A 10,546-nucleotide genomic window follows, 5' to 3' on the forward strand; every position below is an offset into this window, starting at 1 on the left:
GTTCATTACCATGAACAAACTAAATCCTGTATCAGAAAATGTGAGGATTCCATGTTAAAATCCATATCTGCCTCCTTCTTTCTTAAGACATATTTCGATATTTGTCCCACTTTAAAAGTTCAGAAAGGAGATTCTGTCTGGAACAAGAAAGTATGTATGAAAAAAAGGCCTCAAGATGTATAGGAAAAAGTTCAATATCAGCCGCAGCAGCATCTTCCATACAAAGATACTAACATAATTGCTACACTGAAAATGGGCTTCCAAAAGTGGGAATCTGGGGAAGTAGGCAAAAAATCTTACAAGAATAGAAAAAAAGGGGGGAGGGAGAAAAGCCAATGTTTCTAGGACTTTGGTCTTGTCAAGTGCATCCTGCCCAGAGTGATCGCTTGCCACCCAATCAAGATAGGGACAGAATAAAAACATAGAACCCAAAGAAAGCAGCAAGGACCATCAGCAACGAAGGAAGAAACTGAGTTACAAGAACCAAGAGTGCTGATCATAGTTACAGGCTGAGCAGAGAATTAGTCAAGACAAGACTAAGCTGATTATGCCCACTCATTTCTCTAACAAATGCTTATTAGGTACTCTTCTAAGTTGTGCCTACTTGGAGGGGAATTCAAAGCAATTGCACAAGGGTGCAAAATTAAAACTATGCTTGCTCAACAGATATGGGGATGGTAGGGCAAAGGCAGATTCAGAAGCTGGAACCAAGGCAGAGCACAGTGTCTCAGAGTTCAGAAGCCATTCTGTTGAAACACCAAGCTTTGCCCAATCTGATGGCCACAACTTGCATCTCTTCAAATTGCCAGGTTTTGCTGTGGGTATGTGCCTGACTGTGTTACTAAGTCACTGAACGAGAGATGAGGCATTGAGGCAAAGAATACGACTGTATTCAGGGAGCCTGCACATCAAGAAGATGGAAGACTAACATCTCAAAACAGCCATTTTCTGGGGTCTGGTTGCCTGATTCTTTTATTGATCAGAGACGCGGTGCAGGGTGGAGGGGGGCGGTTGGTGAGGAAACAAAGTAAAAAGGCCATTTAATCTTGCAAGTCTCTCCTAGAATGGCAAGCCTCAGGCAGGGGGATGTGTTAATTTCTTCTTTCCTGCCATATACAGGTGGACAGGATTCTGAACAATGGCACTTTAGTTCAACAGTCAGGTAGAGTTCTCTGAAGCAGGCCATTATATGTAATTATAATAACAAAACCAACGGAAAGCAAGTCAAAGGAACAGTTCCAGCAGAGTCAGAATTGACTTCTCCCTGCAACAACTGTCTGATAAACATCCTCCATGCTAGCTATTTCCCCTTCCCCTCCACCTTCTCCACTCTGGAGGCCAGCTGAATGGATTCCTTCCTTCCCTGGGAGGCATTGCTCCCTGGCTTCCTGCTGGGCTTCACCAGCAGAAGCACCTGGTGTTGAGAGTAAGAGGTGGATGATTCACACCTCCAGCTTCCTCCTTTCCTCAGGCTAAAGGTCTCAGATGGCAAAACTCAGCCCTCTCCCAGGGTCTCTGCCTCCTACCCTGGTAACCTCCCTCCCTTGCTCCTTCAGATCTCAGGGTACAAAGTGCTGCCTGCTGCTTGCAACCACTGAACTCTGCACTCTGCCACATGGTTTTCTCAAACCCTGCCCATATCTCTGTAAACAGGCTTTTTATTCAACTCCCCTTGAAGTATCCTAATTTTGAGCATTTCCTGCTGGGACTTTAACCATGCAGTTGCTGGTACCCAGCTGCAAAGGTGTGAAAATAGAAAGCCCTGATATACAAAAATAAATGTGACCAAAAAAAATGAAGTAATATGTTTAAAAAAAAAAGAAGAAGGAAGAAGCGGGGAAAGGAAAGACTGGAGGAGGTCGGGGGCGGGTGGGAAGGGGAGGAAGGAAGAAATCCAGAGACTGCAGAAAAGACAACACAGAAGCAGCTCTCATGACAGGGCTGGCACTGCAGTAAGAACAAAGCAATCTGTATGACTCTATGGTTCGCCATCTCCATAACTGTGCTAATCAGGAACCTGGGAAAAACGTGACTGTGAGATGACTGTGGGGTTAGAGGAGATTTGAAATTCGTCCAACACTCAGAATCTTCTGGTGGCTCAGCAGTAAAGAATCCGCCTGCCAAGGTAGGAGACAAGGGTTCAATCCTTGGATGGAAAAGATTCCTGAAAGAAGGAAATGGCAACCCACTCCAGTATTCTTGCCTGGGAAATTCCATGGGCAGAGAAGCCTGGTAGGCTTTAGTCCATGGGGCTGCAAAGAGTCAGACATGACTGAGTGACTCAGAAACCCACTCTGAGTCAATTCTCAGGTTCTTAGAAGGCATCAAAATAAACAAGGGGGAGGAATACTCAACTCCAGGAAAAAGATCCTATTTTCTGAATAAAAATACATATGTGGTCATTTTAGTAGATTATTTTAATGAAACAGCTCTCGAATGCCCTAAAGCTCCAGGTTTCTTATGGCCCATTAGGGATGGATGGCAGCAGTCAGACTCATTTTGAACATTCTTACACTAACGTCTTCATTTTAGTTCCACTCGCTCCTCCTCGTATTCTGCATAAAATAGGATTCTGTGTAAATGCAAAACCTAGTATTCTGGTAAGGGAGGATTCCTTTGTAAATTGTTTAAAGTGGGTCAGATGTATATTTCCATTGTCAGCTAAAAAATGCTTCTTGAAAATGAGTTGTTGAAACTGTCTGCTGTCACTATCAGTTTAACTTGAGCAAAATACATTTGTCATAACTAACTTTGGACCTATTAGTTGTAAGAATTTCAGAAATGACTTGTGCAGTCATGAAAATACACAGCTTCCTCAAATGCTGAGTGTTCTGCCAAGACTTCTATTTTCTTCTTCGTGTGACTATTGAACTTTATCTGACTTATCTTTTCTTATCTGACTATTGAACTTTAACCTGATTTTTTAAATTTGTGGCAAAAAATCAGATTATCTTCAAAAGGCCAATCTCTGTCCTATAATTCCAGTTAGAATCACAGGACGTATTTCAGTAAATTCCTGAAGGCAAAAAGCAAATCACACACCCACATATACTAAACTTTCAAGTATAAGAAATTCTCAAAGTGTTTATCTTCAAATCTATCATCTTTTTTTCTCTATTTATCAACCAGAATTAGGTTTTCCATGCTTTGTGGATGATACAAACTCTGATTCACTCATTAATCAATTTATAAACAGCTATTAATACTATCATGTGAAAGATGCTACAGAATAGCAAAGTATATAAATATTACCAGGGAAGATCTGTTTTAGAGTTTCTGAATATCATGCTTCTTTCCTCTGTTGCATTTAATTATTTTTGCTCAATTCATGTTGTTTTCTATTTGACTTCCACTCAACTGCCAAGAAAATACAATGCTTGGTGCTTTGATATAATTGTGTCTGAGAGCCTACACACAGGTCTCAAACAAACAGGTGTTTGAAAATACTTGTTGAATAAATGAATGACTTACAAATTAGTTGGGAGGATGTTGACCACTTATATTTAGAGTTAATTATCAATACAAAGGGGGAAATGATGGGCTCAGACAACAATTCAGAAAAAGAGGCATCACCCATGGGCTGAATGAGGGAGATGGAACCTGAGTTGTGATTGGACAGAGGACCTATCCATCCTGGGATGTGGATTGGGGGGCTGGCAGGGTAGGTGCTGGTGAGAGAATCTGGCCTGGGTCTCATGTAACTAAGTCTTAAGTATTTTCAGTCATAGAGGTCCATCCTAACTTCTGGAAGTAGATTATGCTTATTACAGGAAACATCACCCAAACAGCACCAAGAATTGGTATTTTTTAAATAAGTTCAGTATTTGTGTCATTATCAAAACTGTACTTCAGTGTGTCTTCTGGGTTATAAAGATGACCCTTTAAGTGCAATTTTGAAGCCACAGCTTGCGTTTAAGTGTGGGATGGCACATAGATGTCAGCCCAGGCGTCAAGTGTGATTAATATCTAATGAGGGTTGGGACCTCACCTTCCAGTGCAGGGGCTGTGGATTTGATCCTTGGTCAAGGAACTATAATATGATCCCACAAAAGCCTCTCATCAAAAAACCAAAGCATATGGTAACAAACTCAATAAAGACTTAAAAAAAAAAAAAAATGGTCCACATTAAAAAAAAAAACTAGTAAGCGTTGAAAAGATCTAGGCCATACCAGGGTTCAGTAGCTACTGGATAGTGATACATGTCACGCGTGTGGGTTGGGGGAATGGCTACCAGGCACCCCTTACTTATTTATTTCAAATCTCAGATTTATTTTATTTATTTTTTAGTTGTGACATGTGGGATCTAGTTCCTGAACAGAGATTGAACCTGAGCCCCCTGCGTTGGGAGTATGGAATCTTAGGCAATGGACCCCCAGGAGGTCGTAGGACCCCTAATTTAGATCAGAGACAAGCTTGCACAGGTGAGGGATGTTGGCAAATTACCCAGTGGAATAGGAAGGCACAGACAGCAAGAACAAGACAAGAATGCCCACTAGTGCCACCACCATTTACCATTGTCCTGGCGGCAGCAGTCAGTGCATTTGACAAGAGAAATCTCAAGTGTGAGGACTGATAAGAAAGAGATGAAACTATGCCTATCTACAGATGATAGAAATGCAAGGGACTTTCCTGGTGGTCCAGTGGTTGGGAATTCACCTTGCAATGCAAGGGACACGGGTCTGATCCCTGGTCGGGGAACTAATATCCCACATTCATTGGGTTAACTAAGAGAGAAGCTCATGTGCCTCCATGAAGATCCTGTGTGTCAAAATCAAGACCTCACATAGCCAAATAAATATTAAAAAAAAGAAAAAGAAATGCACGGATGTCAACCGAAAAGTGACAGGAAAGTCATTAAGAAAAAAGGATATAAAGTTAATGTAGAGAAATTTATACTGTAATATAAAATCTGTTAGAAGATATCACTAAGAGAATACAGGCCTCACACAGGAAAACTAGACATCCCAGCTGTTCCACAGCGGGGCAAGGCCAGGGGACTAATTCTAGTGCAAGGTCAACTGTGCATGACTTTATTGATGGTGATACCATTGCAAAGAATCAGCCTGGCCTGCTGAGTTGCCTGACCCACCTAGGTCTTTGCAAGAGTGATAGACAGGTCTTGACTCTATTTTTGTGACTAAGCTGTAGGGCTTACTTTTTTTCATAGTACAGCCTAACATTTTATATTTGCGGTAAGTTCCGTTCAGTCACTCAGTCATGTCCGACTCTTTGAGACCCTGTGGACTACATACAGCACACAAGGCTTCCCTGTCCATCACCAACTCCTAGAGCTTGCTCAAACTCATGTCCGTTGAGTTGGTGATGCCATCCAACCATCTCATCCTCTGTTGCTCCCTTCTCCTCCCGCCCTCAATCTTCCCTAGCATCAGGGTCTTTTCAAATGAGTTGTTCTTCACATCAGGTGGCCAAAATATTGGAGCTTCAGGTTCAGCATCAGTCTTTCCAGTGAATATTTAGGGTTTCAATCAATATTCAGGATTTCAACTGAATATTCAGGAATATTCAATCATTCATTCAGGATTTCCTTTAGGATTGACTGGTTTGATCTCCTTGAAGTCCAAGGGACTTTCAAGAGTCTTCTCTAACACCATAGTTTAAAAGCATCAATTCTTCAGCGCTCAGCTATCTTTATGATTCAACTCTCACATCCATACAGGACTACTGGGGAAACCATAGCTTTGACTAGATGGACCTTTGTTGGCAAAGTAATATCTCTGCTTTTTAATATGCTGTCTGGGTTGGTCATAACTTTTTTTCCAAGGAGCAAGCGTCTTTTAATTTCATGGCTGCAATCACCATCTGCAGTGATTTTGGAGCCCCCCAAAATAAAGTCTGTCACTGTTTCCATTGTTTTCCCATCTATTTGCCATGAGGTGATGGGACCAGATGCCATAATCTTCATTCTTTGAATGTTGAGTTTTAAGCCAGCTTTTTCACTCTCCTCTTTCACTTTCATCAAGAGGCTCTTTGGTTCTTCTTCACTTTCTGCCATAAGGGTGGTGTCATCTACATATCTGAGGTTATTGATATTTCTTCCACTAATCTTGATTACAACTTGTGTTTCACCCAGCCCCGCATTTCACATGATGTATTTTGCATAGAATTTAAATAAGCAGGGTGACAATATACAGCCTTGCAATACACTTTCCCAATTTGGAACTAGTCTGTTGTTTCATGTCTGGTTCTAACTATTGCTTCTTGACCTTCATACAGATTTCTCAGGAGGCAGGTAAGGTGGTCTGGTATTCCCATCTCATGAAGAATTTTCCAGTTTGTTGTGATCCACACAGTCAAAGGCTTTGGTATAGTCAATAAAGCGGTATATGTTTTTCTGGAATTCTCTTGCTTTTTCTATGACCCAACAGATTTTGGCAATTTGATCTTTGGTTCCTCTGCCTTTTCTAAATCCAGCTTGAACATCTGGAAGTCCTCGACTCACACAATGTTGAAGCTTTATTTGGAGAATTTTGAGCATTACTTTGCTAGCGTGTGAAATGAGCTCAACTGTGTGGTAGTTTGAACATTCTTAGGCATTGCCTTTCTTTAGAATTGGAATGAAAACAGACCTTTTCCAGTCCTGTGGCCACTGCTTAGTTTTCCAAATTTGCTAGCATATTGAGTGCAACACTTTAACAGCATCATATTTTAGGATTTGAAATGGCTTGACTGGAATTCCATCACTTCCACTATCTGTTTGTAGTGATGCTTCTTAAGGCCCTCTTGACTTTACATTCCAGGATGTCTGGCTCTAGGTGAGTGATCACAGCATCATGGTTATCTGGATCATTAAGATCTTTTTTGTATAGTTCTTCTGTGTATTCTAGGCACCTCTTCTTAATATCTTCTGCTTCTGTTAGGTCCATAGCATTTCTGTCCTTTATTGTGCTCATCTTTGCATGAAATGTTCCCTTGGGAATCTCTAATTTTCTTGAAGAGATCGCTAGTCTTTCCCACTCCATTGTTTTCCTATATTTGTTTGCACTAATCACGGACGAAGGTTTTCTTATCTTTCCTTGCTATTCTTTGAACTCTGCATTCAAATGGGTATATCTTTCCTTTTCTCCTTTGCCTTTTGCTTCTCTTCTTTTCTCAGCTATTTGTAAGGCCTCCTCAGACAACCATTTTGTTTTTCTTTTCATTGGAGATGGTTTTAATCATGGCCTTCTGTACAATGTCATGAACCTCCATCCATAATTCTTCAGGCACTCTGTCGATCAGATCTAATCCCTTGAATCTATTTGTCACTTCCACTGTAAAATCATAAGGGATTTGATTTAAGTCATACTTGAATGGTCTAGTGATTTTTCCCTACTTTCTTCAATTTAAACCTGAATTTTGCAATAAGGAGTTCATGATCTGAGCCACAGTCAGCTTCTGGTCTTGCTTTTGCTGACTGCATAGAGCTTCTCCATCTTTGGAGACATCCTTCAGAAGGACTTATACCAGCACTGTTGTCTTCTTGGAGGGCACAAACAAATCCTTGTGCACACCAGGACCCAGGAGAAAGGAACAGTGACCCCACAGGAAGAGACTGAGCCAGACTTGCCTGTGAGTGTCTAGGAGTTGTTGGTGGAGGTGTGGGGCGACAGTGGCCTGCAGTGGGGTCAGGGGCACTGAATAAAACAGTGCTGGCATAAAGCAAGTATACTCTTATGAAAAAAAAAAAAAAGGAAAAAATAGTGACTGAGAGAGGTGTGCCCACCATGTAAGGTATAGTTCTGGCCGAGGCAGAAAAAGGAAAGACGACCTCAACAGATGGAGGTTACCTTTATTCAGGCAAGGAGGGGCGACAGTCGGCCTAACAACCAGGCTGAGCTCGGAGAGGGATCAGGGAGGCTCCATACTTATACGGAGGTTTGTGGAAGCGATAAGGGAAATGTTAATCAGGTGGGATGTTTTGTGTATTCTTTAGTTGAGATGGCATTTGTAGTTGGGCAGGGGGTGATAAGTCTTCTGGACAGGTGTAGGGGGTGGAAGGTTTCTGGACAGGGGGTGATAAGTCTCAGATAGATGCAACCGGCCTGGAGCATCAAGGTGGAACCTAAAGTTCTGTTTTGTTTTCTCCGAAGTTAGATGATTCAGCAAGGGCCTTTGAGACTGTTATTTTCTTTCCTAGGCCCAAAAGACTCCTTCACTCCAGACACTGAAATCACAAAAAATGGGGAAAAGAGTGCCATATCTCTCTGGCTATTTCCTGCTGGATGGGGCGACGGTTTTGGGTTTGGAATGGAGGATAATCCTAGGGCCTAGGGTCTCCTTTTTCTGAGCTTGGGATGAGGCTCTCGAGAAGAAGAATGGTCTTGACATAATCTCGAGAGATGGCCTGAATCCATTCTTGGAGAAACCTTTGAAAGAGATTGAAGAGACAGTGTCCAAATAAGAGGAACAGAATGATAAGTACCAATGGTACCAGGAAAGGGAGCAACCAAGGGAGGGCCTGTTGGAACAGGTTTTGGGGACTGTAAAGGTTTTGTAACTCTTTTCTGCGGCATTCAATTCTGTCTCTAAGTTCTTTGACTCTGCCCTGGACTGTGCCCATTTCATTAACAAAATAGCAGCAGTCCTCTCCTAGGAAAAGGCAGGTCCCTCCCTTTTCTGCGGTGAGAAGGTCCAGGGCTCGCGTATTTTGTAGGGCCACAGAAGCTAATGAGTTAATTTGTCTTTGGATTGAAACGAAGGACTCCACTACTTGCTCCATGTCTTCATTAGGTTCTTGGGACAGCTTGTAGTAGAAATGGACAGAGGTCGAGATGCCTCCAATCCCGGTGCCTAGGGCTACTGCTAATCCAGTCCCAATCAGCAGGGGGGCTATGACAGCGCTTCTTTTCCTGTGGGAAAGTTCCCCTTGGGGGTAGACTATTTGTTCTACCTCTTCTTTGAGGAATGTTAGGCCTGGGGTCAGGAAGACCAAGATGCAAGTTCCAGGGGGGTCCAAGGGGAGACATGAATATGCATAGGTCCCGCAGAGAATGAAGATTTCCAGATTGGTGCAATTATTTGTGCTGTGGACACAAGTGGAAAAGAAGGAGGGAGCAGAGTTTGTAAGACCAGTGTAGTTGGGACTAGAGTAGTTGATACAGGTTAGGTTTGAAGAGGCTGAGAGTAGGACATTGTCAGAGACTGGCCCAATGAGTTGTGCAGTTTTTTGTTGGGAAGGGGAGGTATAGTTGCCCTGTGACAGCCAGATTGAAGGTAAAGGAATTGCTATGTGCGGTGAGGGAGACAGTGACATGCATATCCAACATTGGGATGTGTGTTGTGTGCACTGGAAGAATTGGAAGGAAGAGTTGAGAAGGCGGGTAAGGTGTTGGTTGCCAGAAGGAGATTTTAGGAGAGGCCATAATTGGGAAAGGAGGTCTAGGCGTTTATAAGGCTCAGGGGTCGCCTGTAACTGGGAAATTATGTTCTTTATGACTTGTTTTTGTTTCTTTTCCCGATTTTGATCTAGTACCCTGCCCCCATCTGAGTACCCCCAGTAGGTAATGGGATAGAAACATATGTTTCTTCCATTTGGCTTATGGCAGGTACTCATGAAACTCCCTCTCTTTTGTACTCTAACAGTGAGTAGGGATTTGGACTTCCCGCCCCTGAGGTTCATGGTGCATGGTTTTGGAGCTGTATTATAACATGAGGAATGTACACAGGAATAAATGTCTGAGCAGGGGCAGGGAGTAGCCAGAAGGCTGGGGAGTGCAGCAAGGATGAGGAACAGAGGAGTCATGGGGCTGTTATTTAGGCAGTGCAGAGGAAATAGCACCCTAGGAGTAGGACACATCTAGCAATGCAGGCGATACCCATGGAAAGACGAAGGATAGGTGGCCAGTCCTGAGGGGAGACAGTTACTAGGCCTATAGCAAGGATTAAGATTAAGAGTGCTGTTATAGTTAGAGAGACAGGGAGAGGCCAGTCAGAGTGAGGGGCAAAAGGCCCCAAGTTGGTGGTGGTTTGAATCTGAGGAGGAACAGTGCTCATTAGGATGTAGAATGATGTAGAGAATGAGAGTAAAGAAATCAATTTCGTCTGCAGTCAGGTTGTAGAAGGTTCCCTGGAGCCACAGTTGAGATACCAGTGTAGTCAGGTTTTGAAGGAGGTTCCTGTCGGGGTGCTGGTCCAGAGGTCTGGTAGTAGTTCGGTCGGGAACAGTTGTAGGTTAAGGAGTGTCCAGATAATTCAGTGTCCTCCTGGATGGCTGACAGAGGTTCTCACCAGGTGAATTTTAAGGAGGTAGGTCCAGTAAGGGAGACCTGTCATTTAAGGAGGGCAGTGCAGGATCAGAGGTGACCCGTTTTAGATGAGAGAGGTGTACCCAGGAGGTGACCTTCTCGAGTTTAGCTGCAGTTGGGGTAAGGAGGATGATTTTGAATGGTCCCTGCCACTTTGGGGTTAGGTCACCCTGGGGATTATCAGACAGATAGACCGTGTCCCCAATTTGTAAAGGGGGCAGGGAGGCTTGGGAGTCAGGGGCAGCCAAGTTGTGGTTGATGTATTTCCAGAGGACACTGCGGAGTTCCACCAGCAGAGGGGA

At 43.2% G+C, this 10,546-nt stretch overlaps 1 pseudogene; it reads right to left on the minus strand.

Moving 5' to 3' along the window:
* Positions 1-8,152: 8,152 nt before the first annotated feature.
* LOC147359481 (syncytin-1-like) lies at positions 8,153-9,257 on the minus strand (annotated as a pseudogene).
* Between the last annotated feature and the right edge of the window lie 1,289 nt (positions 9,258-10,546).

This window comes from Bos grunniens, chromosome 14, assembly GCF_055505025.1.
Source record: "Bos grunniens cultivar Pamir isolate PY7600 chromosome 14, Bosgru_T2T1.0, whole genome shotgun sequence".
NCBI classification, from domain to species: domain Eukaryota; kingdom Metazoa; phylum Chordata; class Mammalia; order Artiodactyla; family Bovidae; genus Bos; species Bos grunniens.